Genomic DNA, 18,065 nt, shown 5'->3' on the forward strand with positions numbered 1-18,065 from the left:
TTCATTTTTACAATACGATCGGATTACAAAATAACTCCAAATTTTCTATTTACTGACTTGACAACATCTCATACCTCCCCAACACCCTTTCTAGTTGGTGACTCAATGGGGGTATAATTGAAAGCAGACTAATTACTCCGATGTATGAAAAATTACATCTGTATCTCCTCTTCAACGTGTGTTGTCTAGGCACTGTCAAATGAAGATGCCACTTGAAAGTTTGCATGAATATTTGTTTTGATTACTTACATCCAGGTTGTCTCAAACTATTAAGAGCAGGAAGCTGTTTTTTTCCACATCAACTCACTAAAGTCTGAGCTCACCTATCCATCAAGTGAAAATGGTATTTAATTGGCTGCTGCTGAGAAAGTTCAAAGAAAAGTCATCAATACAATTTCCCATGCTGTAGCTGGTTTCTGAATTAAACTTGCCAGGATGCCAGCAAATGTGAACCAATTTTCAGTAAACATTCTGTTATTTTAAAATCCTTGGTAAGGAAATTCTTAATATATGTTTTTTCCTCCACTTGTTTTGAGAAATATCTCACTCAGGAACAATACAAATCATTGTACTGTAGGTAGAAATAAGGGAAGTAGAATATTTAAATGTTGTCAGAAGGGAAAAACAGGTCAAACACAATAATATTTGTAACAATGATACGTGGGGGTTTTTTTCCTTTCAAGTTGAATACAAAGTAGGAAATATAATTAGGTGAAATAGGTTAGTTTCTGATTAATGCTGTCTTGTGATTTAAAAGAAAAAGAAAAAATAGTGATTTGAATTCTCTTCCATGTTTTTCCATCTTGTTTGGGAAGATCCCAGAAGCCAGATTCTGGCCATGTTGCTTTTTACAGAGAAAGCATCCTACCCCCAGAAGTCAAAGCTGACAGCACGTCGAGGTCATATATGGGTGTATGTCACCCACCAAGTAGCACTAACTCGTGTTCCAAAGTATCAGTGACAGTTGGTTACTGTCGACCAGGCCATGACCAGGAATGGATGCCTCAGAGACCGCCTGCCCAGTTAAGTGCATTGGTGTCAAGGCAGGGCAAGGCCAAGATACAGAAATCCCAGTAGTATCAGGCACTGTGCCTCCTTGTCATTGCTTGACTCACCACACCCCCTCCTCATACTTTGATTTTCAGGCACATGCAATTTCTTTGTTACTCAAACAGTGGTGTATCTGGAAACAAAGAGTGGGGTTGGGGACAGAGGAACAACCACTATCCCTGAACACATCTCCAAGAGCAGTGCCTTTTCAGACCATAATGGGGGGAAGAAGTTTGAAGAGTGGCCCACCTTTGGTAGCCCCTGACTACAACTATGATTCAAAGGGGCCATTCGTTCTTCCACTGTCTCTTCCCAGGCTGTCCACATGCCTTTCATTTTACAAATTTAAAGTGGACCCAAAATAAATGCCCTATTTGTCAAATGTACCTGAAATTTTCTCTTGTCTCTTGAATAACTCTTACTCAGACTTCAGCCTCAGTTAAACGTCACTTCCAATAGGAAGCCACCCCCATCTCCCCCGATCTGGGCTCCGTACTTCTTTTCCATGTATCCATTGCCCCACTCCAGACAGTTCAGTGTTCATTACAATGTTTTATGACAGCCTGTTGACTGGATCTCTCACTAAACCACATGCTCCCGTCCACCAAGAAGAGGCTGTAAAACAATCAGAAGCATTATTTGGGGTCTTTAGGGAATGCAATCTGGGAGACACAAGGTGGGCCAGAACTGTAAGTGTGCTCTGAATTCCAAGTGAGGGAGTGCAGGCTTATAAAGGCAAAACTCACAAGGTTACATCACTTGTTTTGCAGGAATTATGATTGATGCTGACAGAGTTAAACTGGCTAATACGTGATTGGCTGTTTAGCCAACAGGTGTTACATTATCTCCCAATCAGTCCCAAGTAGGAAGATGTCTGCCAAAAAGTTGTTGAAGTGCAATTGACAAGTTGTAATTGGCAAAAGTCAAGCATCCAGTGTTTCAAAAATTGACAAAGGATGGACACCTGTGTGGCTCAGTGGTTGAGCGTCTGCCTTTGGCCCAGGGCATGATCTGGGGATCCGGGATCGAGTCCCACATTGGACTCCCTGCATGGAGCCTGCTTCTCCCTCTGCCTGTGTCTCTGCCTCTCTCTCTTGCTGTGTCTTTCATGAATAAATAAATAAAAATCTTTAAAAAGAAAAAAAAATTGAAAAAGAAGCTACAGATAGGCCTGGCTTCCTCAATATCCTCCAGACCCTATTTTGAATGACTCTCTTAGCAATACTTACTTCACTTTGGAAACTTTTTTCACACTCTTCAGGGGAAAAAGCCCTTATTTGTCTGACATTCCCAGTGTTTGACATCCCTACTAGAAAGTAATAGGCATGCAATAAATATTTGTTAAATGGATGAATGAATGAGTGATCTGCAATACCATATATACCATCTAACCTGGGTTTGAAATACAGCTCTGTTTTAATTTTGAAGTCACAGGAGCATAGATAAAACATCAGAGCTGCAATGGCAGGGGAAAGCCGTGTGTTTTGTTTTGGTCTAGCCATCTATTAGGAGACCTTAAAATGGGACTTTATAGATTGAGCTCAGACTGATTAAAAATATCTATGTGATGACTTGGTTATTATTTATACAAGAGAAGCATGTGCATGAATGATGGTATAAGTTAGTATTTATGCAGTTCCAATTTTCCACAAATATCAAGTATCTGTGGCAATGAGCATAAGTTTTGAAACTGAGAAAAAGTTTTTTTTTTTTTCAAGTCTGAAATAAATAGGGCGCCAACAAAGCCACCTGAGGATGCCTTGCTGCTTGTGTAAAAGGAAGTGGGAGACACATTCTAGATGTCTTTAAGGCAAGGCAGGAGAAATTCCTGCTGAGGATCAAGTTTGGACTTAAATATGATGGCTGAAAATAAATGTTGGCAAAACTCAGAGAGGCTAATAGTCATGGATTTAGGCATCCCTGGCAGGCCACCGGCAGAGGTTTGAGTATCAACTTTGAAGGGAGTAAAATGGTTTTATTTTAATAGTTTAATACTTTGTCAAACAATGACTTTTGGGCAAAGGAACATTTTCATATTTCACTATAATCTCAATACGTCTGTTGAACTGAAATTTCTCCATCATGTTAATTTTACTACCTAGCTCTTTAATATACCACCATGTTTGTCATCACTGCTTTTGGTTTGGCCTCCTTTATCTCTTTTACCTAGACCACTGGGTAGCCTTCTGATTGGCTCTTGTTTGATTCTATTTTTTTCATTCTTCAATAAATTTGTTACATTCATTGATGTAATCAGCTAAAGCAGGAATTGGCAAACTCTTTCAATAAAGGGCCTGACAGTAAGTATTTTAGACCATGGGCCACATGATCTCTGTTGCATCTGTTCAACCAGGCTGTTGTAGTGTGTAAGCAGCTATAGACAATACATAAATGAATGAATGAACATGGCTGTGTTCCAACAAAATGTTTCTTATGGATGCTGAATTTTATATCATTTTCATGGGTCACAAAGTATTATTATTCTTCTGGTCCTTTCCAGCCATTTAAAAATGTAAGAAAATGTCTTGCTTATGGGTCATAGAGAAACAAGAAGTGAGCAGCCTTTTGCCAGCCCCTGTTGCAAAGCAAATTTAATTGTAACTTCTCCACTTTCTACCTTTAGGTCCTTCCTCTTATTACAGTTAATTAATTCACCTGCTGTGACAGGGGGCCACTATACATTGGTTTACACTGGATTAAAGTTGACATTTATTTTTGTGTACCAGTCCAAGTGTAAATAGGCCAGGGCACGTGTAGCAACGTCTCTCTGGAGCTGGAGACCCAGGCATCTTCAATCTAGTTGCTTCCATTCTCAATGTGTGCTCTCATCTGCACGGTCCAATTTGCTTCATCATCACCCATTCCCATTCCCATGAGAAGGAGAAATAGGGAAGGAGAGGGCAAGATTCCAAATTGCACACGTTACTTTTGCTTACTTCCTGTTGGCTGGGCCTTGGTCACATGGCCACATCTAGTTATTGAGAGAAGCTGGCAAGTGCATTCTTTATTCTTTGCATTGATGTGTCTAGTTTAAATTGTGGATGCTAATACTATGGGATGGAAGAAGGACTATATGGGGGGGGGGTAGCGGTATCTGTTCTCTCTCCATGTATTCTAAGAGAATACCCTGGCTTTACTATTCTGGCTCCATTTCCCATTCCAGTCCAGTTTTCCATCACTTCCTGGTTTGAGTCTGGGTTCCAGTTTTATACAATATCTAGTAATTCTCAGAGCCAAGGCTCCTTCCTGCTTTTGCCAAAGTTCTCTTCTTTGCCTGGAGTGTACTCCCTGCTTCCTTTCCACCTGGTAAAATGCCTAATTCTTTCCAAGACTTCAGATGTTGCTTTTTCTGGTAATTCTTTTACTAAATTTCATTTCATATTGCATTGTTCCTTGCTAGAATATGAGCTGCCTGAGGGCAATATTTTGTTTCATCTTTGTATTCCTACTACTTATCACTGAGAAAAATCTCAATCTGTATTTACTGAATGAATAAATGACAGGACACTTTCGTCAGGCAATATTAAGCTAGATTTTACCGGCTGTCAGGAGTCTTTTTGATTGTGTGAAATGGAAAGGAAGGAGGATTGGTTGGGGTCCTCTGGTTGGAAGGAAACAAGATTCAGTCTCAAAAATTTAAATAAAGCAGAGCTTATAAAAAATATACTAAAGCACTCATAAAACCAAAAGACATGCTTACCAAAACAACCAGGCCTAAGGGTGAGAAAGAAGCAAAGGCACATGGGAGACGGGAGAGTTCTAACAACCAATGCCCTCACTCCTGGGGGAGAGGGGATGACTGGCCTAACTTGAATCAAAGACCACGTTGTGGGTAAGATATGGAGAAATATTGTCAGTGATAGTTTCAAGAAAGCATGGAATGGATAAGGGGAAGTTCCTTAAAGAAAGGGATTCTTTGCCTCCCCAGAACAACAACAGCAACAGCAACAGCAAAATAGGGGACTATCAGAAAGGCTTTGAGCAGCAATAATATATTTCTACTCCACCATTGCTCCTTCATGGCTCCTTGAAGATGCTACTATTACTCTACTATAGAGATAGCATATTACTCTTGAAACTCTACCCTGAGATCTAGGCATGAGGCCTGGAGGCAGTAGAGACTTTCCTTTCCTAGTCTGTCATAAGAGTCTTAGCTCATGGAGAGGACAGGCTCTGTCCCTGTGAGTCTTGCCAGGGCATCCATTGTGAAAACTTGCCAGTCTTTCTACTATACTTGCCAGGAATAGAAAGGAAGGATAAAAATGTGGAAAAATACCTGATGACATTCCAAGGAGAGAAGGGTAAAGCAGCAAGAAATGCAGACTTCTTTTTTTTAAAATAGCCCTTCCTAGATCTAATTCTAAGTCACTGATTGACCTTTTTGATTGGTTAATTTCTCCAAGACAGGGAATGGCGATCATATTGAACAACCTTATTTTGGCTACTTTGTTATATTGTTCTTCTTCTTCCATAGAAAAAAGCAGAGGGATTTATTGTGAAATTTATATTTACCAAGATAAAATGGAAAAATATAACCTCATCAAAATTGCAGATAATATATATCACTAAACGGCTTGAGCAAAACAGTGGCGTCAGGGTTGAGACAGAGAAGGAATTTTAAATAGGAATTCAGCAAAAATCATGAAAGACTAACCTGCAATTAGACTTCAGAAAGGAGGCTCTTGGACAAAGACGTCCCTAGAATTCCTTGGACAATGACAGAAGACCGGTTGTAGAACTTTGGAGGCAACCAAATATCCTGAGGGAAATTGTGAGCAGACTTGTAGGAGGTTGCATTAGGGGTAGCAGATCCAGGCAAATTGACTGCATAGAGAACAGTTGAATACACTGAAGAATTACATAAAATGTCATCCATTGCATCAGCCAGAGTTCAGTGTAAGGAACAAAACACTCCATGCCTTTAATTAGGGTTACATGAAATGCATATGATGCTTATTGGTTGTTTGAAGGAAAGAAGTAGTTTCTAGAATAGGCCTCCAGGAATAAATTCCAAAAGAGTTCATAATTTATATTGGGGATAGTACTATAAGTGGTGCAATGAGCTCAAAAACACACCCCATCACTTTGATTCCAGGTTAGTCATCTGTAATAAACCAGTTCTGTAATGAAGCTGCTGCTGTGGACAACTTCTTCTCATTACCCAGGAATCTGGACGATGGGCCCATAACTGACCCAAAGACTAGATAGAGATGACACAACCAATTCTTTATTTTATTTTATTATTTTATTTTATTTACATTCAAGTTAGTTAACATATAGTGTAATACTGGTTTCAGGAGTAGAATCTAGTGATTCATTACTTATATAAACACCCAGTGCCCATCCCAATGGGTGCCCTTTTTAATACCTGTCACCCATCTAGCCCATCTATCCTCCATCCACCTCCCTCCATCAGGCCACAACCATTTCTTAATAACTACACAGCTGGGGAACAGATCCTGGATCATTGCTATGGAGAGCAACTTCCTTTTCCGTGACGTTGCTTGCCAGTAGAAAGAACCAAAAAGGAACAGGCCAGTTCTTTCAGCTGACATTGTCTCCCAAATTTCACATAGGAGCATCCAATTGTCATGACTGAATTTACATCAAGAATCTTAGATTCAAGGGAGTCTAAATATTTTGTGTTAAGCTTTCTGGCCTCCTCAACTAGAAGGAAGATAGACTGGAGCTTGAAAAAGCTATAGCTAACTTCCAGTATCCAGCATATCCCAATGGTATTTACTTACGTGTGTTTATGTATTTGTGTCGTGTGGATGTTTCATGTATTTAGATATTTGTACCATGTGAAGTGTAAATGTGCCTTATATGTTGGTACTCTGTGTATGCATGTAGTACTTAATTAACCCGTAACTGAAATGACAAAGTAGGCTTAAAGCTCTCAGGAAAATGACACCTATAGAAAAAAAAATGTATATTTGTAGTTAGCTCTACTTATAGCTAAAGAGGGAAATGATACAAGGTTGATGTTCTGTGCAACTTAGTAACTAATGCGTGTATATATAAAACTTGCTAATTTTGTTTGTTTGTTTGTTTGTTTATTCATAAGAGACAGAGAGAGAGAGACAGAGACACAGACAGAGGGAGAAGCAGGCTCCCTGCAGGGAGCCCGATGTGGGACTTGATTCCAGGGCCCTGGGCTCACTCCCTGACCCTAAGGCAGACCCTCAACCACTGAGCCCCCCAGGCATCTCCAAAATGTGCTAATTTTTAAGAAAAGCTCCCCAAAGTCAATAACCTCTACCTTCAGTGATTCTTTGAGTCTTTTATTTATAGATTGTCTTTCCCACTCTCATCTCCCCCTTACATCACAGAAACTCTGGCTTAATATAAAGTGCTTCATCTTTGTGAGGTATCAGCTTGCCCTCTAGTTAGTCCTCTTCTTTATGCAGCAATACAGAGTGAATATAACCACAATGAGCTAATTCTTACCAAATTTCCTTCTCCTAGGGAACAAGACAAGGGAATGTTTGACCTCAATAAAACAAAATGGATCTGTATTAATGGCATACTAGGGAAAATCCATTAAAGTCATTTCAGATGATAAAGAAATTTGTTGAGATTTTCAAACCGTATTAAGGTTTTGTTTTTTTTTTTTAATTTATTTATGATAGTCATACAGAGAGAGAGAGAGAGAGGCAGAGACACAGGCAGAGGGAGAAGCAGGCTCCATGCACCGGGAGCCTGACGTGGGATTCGATCCCGGGTCTCCAGGATCACGCCCTGGGCCAAAGGCAGACGCCAAACTGCTGCGCCACCCAGGGATCCCCGTATTAAGGTTTTTAATATAAAATAACTTTAATTGTTCTTATCATTGAAATAAAATTAATGTGCAGTTCTTTTCTTATTTCTCTGGTTGGAAAAAAAAAAATGCAAAGGTTTGGGTTAACCACCCTACCAAGCTGAATATACACAAGTGCAAGTGGAGCTTTTCAAGATGCTTGAGCAATTCATCCAGGAAACAAAGACTCATTTGAGGCTATTCTTTAGTGGTATTTCTGGAGCCAAGAAAAGCGATACATTGGAGAAGGAAGAATCATGCTTGAAGAGTAAAGGTTCCCAGATGTTTCAGATAAAAACAAATAAACAAACATAAATATTAATAACTTTTTGTGAAATGAGGCGATAAAAGGATTAGGAAGGAATGCTTTTTGGTTGTTGCAATTATGGGGATTTTTAATGGGCTCTTCCACTCAATGGAAGATAAAGGCCATATTTAGCTCTTTTTCTTCTGCCTCAGAGAATGTCTGAAACACCCTTCAGTCGCTGCAGGGCAAGAATATGGATGGGGCAGACAGACTCGCAGCTGAAAGTTGTCAGGGCTGGAACACAGAAAAGCCATTTCAGGTTAATAACTGAGTCATGGCCTGCATTGTATAGAACACATTGGTTGGAGAAAATATACTTAGGAATTTTTAAAAAATGGATAAATAATTGTAAGTCAACTTACAACAAGTCCATAAATGGAGATTGAAAATGATACTCTTAAGGCAAAGGGGTGACATCCCAGAACAGGGCAACAGGGACAAGGAAATGTAGGACACTATGGCAGGAACTAGACTAGATACAGCTGACCAAATAATTTTCCTTGGTATTTTGCTTTTCTAAATTTATCTACCCATTTCATGGGATTCAGTTCAGGTCAATGGCATGTGGATAAAAGGGGTAGAAGCCATTATTATGAGAGCCTACAGATGCCTCTCTCAAATTTCGTTCATTAGCTAGTCTGCATCTAGAGATTCTAGGGATGGGCTCTGAGGTTTAGTCACTACTAGAACGCAGCAGAGCCAACCGTTGGAAGGAGCCTGGTCCTTCAATGATTGTGTGGAGTGGGCCACTCTTCCATCTATCTCACTCAATCTGCATTGGTTGTGACCCAAGCAAGAAAGACACCCTAGTTGGATTAAGCCACTACAGTGTATGGGTTGTTCATTGCAACAATCAGCCTCATAATAAGTCCAGTAATTAATAATCTTAGTAATATTAGTAATCTAATATTATTATTATTAAATCTAATAACAAATCTAATCAATCACAGAAGAGCAGAACTTGGAGATACAAGAAGAGGTGTTTAGACTAAACTATAGAATAGAAACTAGAATGAATGGAGACTTACTGATAGAGATTTTATAGCAGAAATCCTTGGATAATGTTCACAATCACTAGCTACAAAATTTGGCCAAATTTATTCTAAAATGCTCATTCAGTTTTTAAGTTTCCTTATTCTCACTTGACATTTTGTATTCCCTAAAGTATTCCAAATTAAAGATCCTCTCCAGATTTTATTAAATAATTAAACCATTCTACTGGAAGTGGAAATACCCTCAGATGAGGTTCTTTTTTTTTTTTTTTTTTTTTAATTTTTATTTATTTATGATAGTCACAGAGAGAGAGAGAGAGAGGCAGAGACACAGGCAGAGGGAGAAGCAGGCTCCATGCACTGGGAGCCTGACGTGGGATTCGATCCCGGGTCTCCAGGATCGCGCCCTGAGCCAAAGGCAAGCGCCAAACCGCTGCGCCACCCAGGGATCCCGAAATACCCTCAGATGAGGTTCTGATGCTCCCAGTAGAAATATCATTTGGACATACTGTGTACTACGAATGCATGCTATAATGCCATCTAAATAATTTATTCATTAATTTGTTCATTTATTCACTTAGTCAACAGACAGAAATGAGAAACATATGTACTGGGTAGAGTGGTTGGGTACGTGGGAGAGTAGGGCTTCCTTCTATGGGTAGTGGCCCAAGTACCCCACCTGTGGTCCACATCCCATTATTAGGACACTTTTAAAATTTAAATATGGCATTTTGAATGGTTGCTTCTGGCTCAGTTACTATTATTTTTGCTCACTTTTCTCTAAGAAACTGTATCTGGCTGTATTAGACATTCAGCAGTTTCATAGAAAAAGAATATAAATCTTAAGAGACAAGGTTTCAGTGAAAAGCAAAGGTTGGTAACCCCAGTTTTCATCATGATTCTTGGGTTTTCACATGTTATTAGTCCCTCTAGATTATTATTCCTATTTCAGTAAAACAGGTCAGCTCAGTTACCTTTACCTCCTAGGATGTATACAAATAGGATATGCCAATAGGATGTTTATTCATCCCGAATAGGAATGCAAGTCAAAGGAAAATATCTCTCATATGCAGGTTTGTAAATATTTTCTTTCAAGTTCAAATGTTGGAGCAATTGTGCTGCAGACATTGTTAAATGTGAGATTGAGCTTTTGTTGCTTGAAAGGAAGAATGAGTCATTTTTATACAAATAACTGAGCAGAACACCAGGAATCTTGATACAGAATCACCAAATCAATTTTTAGAGGAGTTCTTCTCCCCACTCAGAAAATCTCATAATTTTTCTTCTTTAGAGCACAGTGTTCATTAAATTTTCCTTTACCTTCTACTGGTATTCTCCTGCAATGTCTTTACAGGAAAAGAAAAAAAAAAAAGCATTTCTTTATAAATTGTGATTACCCTTGCTTAGGGTCTTCACTAAAATTTATTTTATGTTCTTTATGTAGGTCGCATTTAAAAATTCAATTTCTTGAATAAATACCTTTATTGAATGCTATGTGCTGGGAGGGGTGCTGATGACCATTAAAAAAAAAAAAAAGCCATGGCTTTGCCTCATGAAATGGAGGTGATAATATTTATCAAAGAATCACACAAATAAAATGACTACTTTGATAAGTGTGATGAAGGGGAGACACATGAAAAAATGAGACCGGGTGATTGAGCTGAGTTGTTTTCTGAAGGAGGTGATCACAGAGCTGAAATCTGAAGGAAGGAATAGAGAATCTATACTTAACTAGGTGCAGAACAGGGTACATGTAAGGTCAGGGATGGAGACGGATTTTTCACCGTATTTTAAGTCCCTGAGGTGGAAGGAAACAAGGACTTGACGGAGAAATTGGAGGAAGGGGCATATAATAGGTAGCAGAAAGCTGGACAAGGAAGGGTAGGAGGGCCTGGAGAAGGGACTATGAGATCATGCATTTCCACAGCATGGAGGCACAGAGTTATGCCCCCTCCCCCACAAATAATAATGAAAAATGAAAAACCATTAATATGATTAAGAAGGGAATTGGGGGTTGGGATTCACTTAAAATGATATAGTTTGTCCTTGGCTTATTTTCTTAGTTCAAGCTACTACTTGTTAGAAAATTAATTATAGGGTTTCCTGTCATCATATAGAGTGAAACACACAAATAAGAGCTACCCCAGACATAAAAATAGGGTCAATTTTACTCTCTGCAGGAGCAAGAGTATTCTTTTTTCAGGAACAACAGGATTCTGAATTGAAGAATGAAGGCACAATTTGTGCATACTAAAACCTTCCCAAAAGCAGAGATAAACCAGTCTATTCTAAAAAGTATTAATTGCTTACTTGAAGGACCTTTGAGGTCTTTTCATTATCATCTTGGGTAAGATCATTCAGCTTGATGGGAGATTGAGTGTTGTGCCTAAGAAAACACTTTGAAGACGGTACTATTACATTCCCAGTAGACTGAAAGATGCAGTTTCTGTTAAATTATGTAAAATATATCAGAGAAGTTTCCTATTTATGGTAATCTATACTCATAGATTGAATTTTGTTGATACATGGGCAATAGAATGAAGAGATTGAATAATGAATTATATCCTGATGTTTCACATAAAAAGAGAGGGACTTTTATCAGTTGCCTAAGTGTCTGGACTGAAACTGTAAACATAGATGGGAAGGACATGATTGGCAGGATTTCTACTCAGAAGAAAAAGTGGAGATCTTCATTTCTTTGAGTCTTTCTACCTTAGAAAATGAGACTTGGCTGATATCAGGGACAGCAACCTGGCAAACTTAATGTCTTCAGTCTAATGCCTACTCTGATACAAGGCAAGTAGCAAAGCTTCAATGCTTAGGAACACGACAGCAATGAGATTCACAAAGAACCACAGGGAAGAGCGTGACACGATTAGGGACAGCCTGGAGTTGTACTTATGACCAGGAGATGATTGGTCTATCTTGACTTGTTTTTTGAGGATTGATTTATATGTGTGGTACATAGTTTTTTTTTTTTTTTTCTCTTCCTGATGTTCTCTAATTTGTATTTCTTGATTCAATTTTTTCTAGAATGTGGTTATATATGCAAAAAGGTATAAATATTTTACATGAAAATGACTTTCCCAGAATGTCTATCATCCCCCAAGAATAGAAACCTGCTATTTGTGTTAAGAAGGGGAATGTGTCCATTGTCACCTTTGGATAGGCTCTTAGTTTCTTGACAGACTTCATTCCACAGGACTTTTTACTCATTAATCACAGTAGGTTCTCTCCTGCATTCAAGGATTCAGATTTCTATCTTCTAACCATTCCCAATCTTCTGGCCCATTTCTGTTGGATACCCATGGGTCTACAGAATCCTTACATTTCAGACACCTTGACAGTATTATAAAACATTCACTAAGTTCTTTCATGCTCTTTTAACAATAAATCTGCAGCAGAAGGCAAAGAGAAGCTATAGTTGAAGAATAATTCTTAGGCCATTCAAAATATTTAATTAAAGCTAAATTTTCACCTGTTTTAAATCTTGCCTACCTTCTTTCAGGCCCTGTGTTAGCATTTGTAGTTGTATGGTGTGCTTTTATTATGTGCTAGTATAAATCCAAATCTGGCTTACACATACCTCTAGATTTTTTCCTTAATAGATAAGCTCATTAACAACCTCAACTCTTGAAAGAAAAATCAAAGTAAATATAAGGGTTTAGTCATCCCTGGGAATATATAGTGGAGAAATCTGGGGATGTTTTATTTTCAAGGCGAGAGATTTGTCACTTGAAATTTGATATTAAGAAGATACACTATTTCTCTCTGAGAATAAAATTTAAAAGACCTTTGTAGGATAAAGTTCAAGTGAGCTGATTATGGTACACAGAACATAAAGAGTAGGGCTTGCTGAGGATTATTCATTAATAACATCTTTTAAAAAGATATTTATTTATTTGAAAGAGAGAAAGACTGCGAGAGAGCACAAGCAGGGAGAGTTATAGGCAGAGGAAGAGGGAGAAGCAGGCTCTCTGCTGAGCAGGGAACCCAATGTGGAGCTCCATCCCAGGACCCTGGGATCATGGCCTGAGCCAAAGGCAGAGCTTAACCAACTGAGCCACCCAGGTGCCCCATTAATAAGATATTTTTTAAAATATACTTTTTCCAGGTTGTGAGATGATATCTACTGAGTCTAATACTTGATTGAATCCACTCAGAAGATTTGGGGCAGGTTAGGGTTAATCCTATTAGAGCCATGTTATAAAACAAAAATGTGAGGACTCTCTTAAGAATGATTTGTGCTTTAGTAGAAAGGGCTTTCTTTAAAAGGAGACTTGAGAATATGTAAAATATTTCTGAAAAGATACCCTCAAAGCTATTAACACTGAGTTTTTCTGAGGATCGGAACAGAGGCCCGGGCTTGGTATGAAATTTAGACTTTGCATCCTACAGCCCTGTTTGCTGTTAAAAAACAACAACAAGAAACACAATAAAGCAAAACCAGAAAGCCCCCCAAAACATAAACCATGTGAATAGCTTACTCTTTAATAAATAAAAAAATGTTCAGATAAAATCTAGGACATGCAACAAAGGATGTAATAAGGATGTAATTTTGGCGAATTCAGCTTACAGTTGTAAATGGAGATCAGGAAAATGAGTAAGTGACTGGACATCTTCATGCTAACCTTTAGCAGAAGGAGTATAACTTTTGCAAGAGAAATCAAGAAGGGGATTGTTTAGTATAATATATCTAAAAAGGCTTTTTATGCAAATCATGGTTGTAATTCTATAACTGAGTCATTTGGTGTCTAGTGGTGATTCATAACTTACTGGACACTCTGGTTAAAATGTCAACACTGCTTAGGATGAAAATGTGGTGATATCAAAAAAAGGAAATGCAATATTTTGGGGAAATCAGCAGACCATTACTGTGTGACCAAGCTCTGTTAAAGGAGCATGATCTCATAGTTTTTCATGGAACCAGTTTCTGTATATGAGAGAGTGATTAATATTATGCATTAGAGAAGCTAATGCTTTGTATCTTTAATGCTCATGGCTCTATAATCACAAATTTTTAAAAAATTAACATGCAACACACATAAAGGAATGAATTTCAAAGAACACTTACACATTGAGAAGCAACTTTATTAAATGAGGTCCCATATTTGTTTTCTTTCACCAGGTTCCAGAAAATCTTGTTGATTTTAGAAATCTACAGCTGATTTTTTTTTTAATTAACAAAGGGATCTGAATATCCAGCTGTGATCTCTTTTGCTTTTCAATTTTCCACCAGAACTCAACTGTAAATTGCCTGGTTCCTAAAGCAAGATGTAATTCAACTGGTTCTTTCAACCATCCTGTGATAGACCCAGTGGGGAAGGCCCTTGAAGATTATTTTAGTAAATCTGTAATTCACTGACCTTAGCAAGTTTGCTCTAATCTCCTTGTTTCTCATTTTCTTTCCCATTCTTCTTCATTTTCTAGAGTATTTGTGAAAATAATGAGATGATAGGTTATACAGAAAGTGTTTTACATTCTTGGGAAAAGGGTATGATCTGTGAAGTGAGTAGAATGGTAGCCCCACAAAGGAAGCATCCACCCAGAACCTGTGAATGAGACTTTATTTTCAAAAAGCGTCTTTGTACATATGAGTAAGGATCTTGAGATCATCTTGGATTCTCCTGTGAGCCTTAAATCTAATGAAGAGGAGGGGACATGGAGAAGATCATGTGAAGATGGAGGCAGAGGTTGGAGTTCTACAGCCACAAGCCATGGGGCCTGGAGCCACCAGAAGCTGGGAAAGGCAAGGCAAGATTCTCTCTGGCCCTCAGAGAATGTGGCTCGACGGTCACCTTGATTTTGGACTTCTTGTTCCTAGAACTATGAGAGAATAAATCTCTTCTTTTAAGCCCTCAAGTTTATGGTAAATTTTCATGGCAGACACAGGAAACTAATACGAGGGGTCCTAAGTTACCATTGTCATCTGACATAAGGTAATGAGTAAGCATATGATAATTACTGGAAACATTGTAAAATTGCTGCTATAAAAGTGGTATGATGTATGGCAGGTTTTCAACTGGGGGTGACTTTGTCCCTAAAGACATTTGGCAACATCTAGAGACCTTTCTGTTGGCACAACTGGGGAGAGGCACTGCTGGTCTCTAGTGGGGAAGCCAGAATGCCACAAAACATTTGGAAATGCACAGGACAACTCCATGCCCCCCCCTCCCAGTAAAGAACCACCCCACTTACAAGATCGAGGGTGCTGAGATTGAGAAATCCTAACATCGGAGGAAACTTAGCATTCTGAGATTAAAACCTTAGCTCTGCCATGAATATGGGAGCAAGATGATTTACTCCAGGTAGTAAACCCCTTGGAGCTTTAGTCTTCTCATCTGTAAACCACTGTGATATTGACACCTGCCAGAGCTTTGTCAAGTTCCAATGAAATCATGTTCGTCAAAGAATTTTATCTTTAAGAGTTCTTTAATGGTAATGAAGAGGATTTCATTACTATTCCTGTTTACTTCTTTCATACAAACAAAAACAAACCTTTGATTTTTAATTAATATAGCTAGGAAGTCCACAATGAATGGATTCCCTGAGCTCCGGGGGACTCACTTTTATATGTTTATGGTTATTATCTGAAATAGAATAGTTCTCAGAAATCTCATGACTATTACTGTTTAATGATGTTTTTCAGTGGAAGGGATACTCTGGAAGTGCTCATAAAGTTTCTCTGGGGAGCTTATAGTTTATGTCAGATGAATAACAAAACCAAAGCCAAATCGAGGATTGGACAGAATTTTAATGTAATGTGTGTAATAAAAGCAGAGCTAGCACTATGTAGCCTTTAGAGTGCTTTTTGGTATATTTTTTTCTAATGATTATGACAACAGTCCTGTGAAGCTAGTTGGACGGGTGTTATCTTCATTTGACTTAGGAGAAAACTGAGGATTGGAGGAGCTATGTGCATAGTTAGCAAAGGGCAGGGTTACAATTAGAACTCAGATTTTCTCACCACTGCAGAGTATTTGTAAACGTCAGCCTGTTAGAATAGGTTATGGCAGTGATCACAGAAGTGTGTCCAGAAAAGTGGATATTTACCTGAGAATAAAAGGCTAGAAATTATTTGATAGACATTTCTAGGCAGAAAGTTTCAGTCATAAGACGAACAAAAGAAGAATTAAACTTGCTTTGGAGGCAGACTAGGAAAATTTCTGTGATGCTCAGTCCTGGACCTTCCTAGAACTTTTAGTGAAGACCTAAAGTACAATGACCAGTATCCTAGATACTGTGGAAAGGGGAAAGGGGAGAAGGAATAGGCGTACTTTTTTTATTCAGAAAGGTTATATACTAAGAAAAAAGTAAATTATTTAGATCAACTTATGCCAAAAGGTAATTCGGTATAGAGAATGAATACATTTAAGGTAGTATTTTTAAAAAATGAGATTCATGAGACACTAGTACCTTGAGATATAGTTCTTTAAAAAGCAAGAGATTCTTCTTTGGTCAAATAAATTTGGGAATAACTGTATTGCCATTGATTCTAAGAAGAAATGTGTGTGCATGTGTATGTGTGTGTTTGTATGTTTTCAGGTTTTACATCTCTGAATTCAAGATGTGCCTTACAAATGTGATCAGCTGATTGGCAAGTTATATATAAATATATATAATATATTTGAGTACTTGACTGGTCCCCCAAAATTTCTTTGACATCTAATGAAGAATGTGCCAACATCAAAACTTCCAGAATAGGTATAAGTGTCTTGGAGGAATATTCTAGAGACAATAGTGAAACACTCTTAAGAACTAGCACATCATGGGACCCCTGGGTGGCTCAGTGGTTGAGCATCTTCCTTTGGCCCAGGGCATGATCTCAGGGTCCTGGATTGAATCCCGCGTCAGGCTCCCTGCATACAGCCTGCTTCTCCCTCTACCTGTGTCTCTGCCTCTTTCTCTCTCTCTCATGAATAAATAGATAAAAATTAAAAAAAATTTTTAAAGAAATAGTGCATCATCAGTGCTCTAGGGGAAAATATTGTATGGAAAAATGATAGTGATATCATATCAGTGCTCTAAGGAAAAATATTGTATGGAAAAATGATAGTGAAACTCAGCTGAAAAGTGATTCAGAAAAGTCAGACTTTGTGAAAAGATTTTGTTAATACTGTAATTAATGACATTTACGTATATTTTCCTTTTTCTATATGCATGTGGGCGATACATGATTAAGTCTATCTATAAATCTATAAGGGCTCAGTCAGTATTTTAAAAATCATAAGTGATTCAAAAAAATCATCACGTCCTATTTAATTGCCATTATTACGTCCTGTTTAGTGGTACCTAAAGTGATTGTCTTAGACAGCATTAGACAGCACTTTAGATTCGATGAAATATAATATATTTCCCTTTTGGAATATATAGAAGGGTATACACTCCTACATATTAGCATATAGAGATGCTAATGATTAACATATTAAAAACTCTAAGAGGTTTTATTGCAGAATAATTTTCACAGCATTTTATGATACCCTTCCTTTTTTTTTAATTTTTTAAAAAAATTTTTTTTATTTATTTATGATAGGCACACAGTGAGAGAGAGAGAGAGGCAGAGACACAGGCAGAGGGAGAAGCAGGCTCCATGCACCGGGAGCCCAACGTGGGATTCAATCCCGGGTCTCCAGGATCGCGCCCTGGGCCAAAGGCAGGCGCCAAACCGCTGCGCCACCCAGGGATCCCCCCCTTCCTTTTTCTATAAAATGTATTATGTCTCAGATGACTTAATTTTATATTTTTCACACCAGTTAATAATACAACTTTGAAAAAGACATGTAATACAGGCCTACTTAACTTTTAAAACTGCATTTGTATCGTCTTCTTCAAATAAGGATTATTTTTATTACCGTTAAAATCAAGTACTAAAATCAATCACTGCTATTTGTCTCCTTAATTTATTATGGGTCAGGCT

The sequence above is a fragment of the Canis lupus genome, chromosome 15, assembly GCF_003254725.2.
Source record: "Canis lupus dingo isolate Sandy chromosome 15, ASM325472v2, whole genome shotgun sequence".
In the NCBI taxonomy this organism is placed as follows: domain Eukaryota; kingdom Metazoa; phylum Chordata; class Mammalia; order Carnivora; family Canidae; genus Canis; species Canis lupus.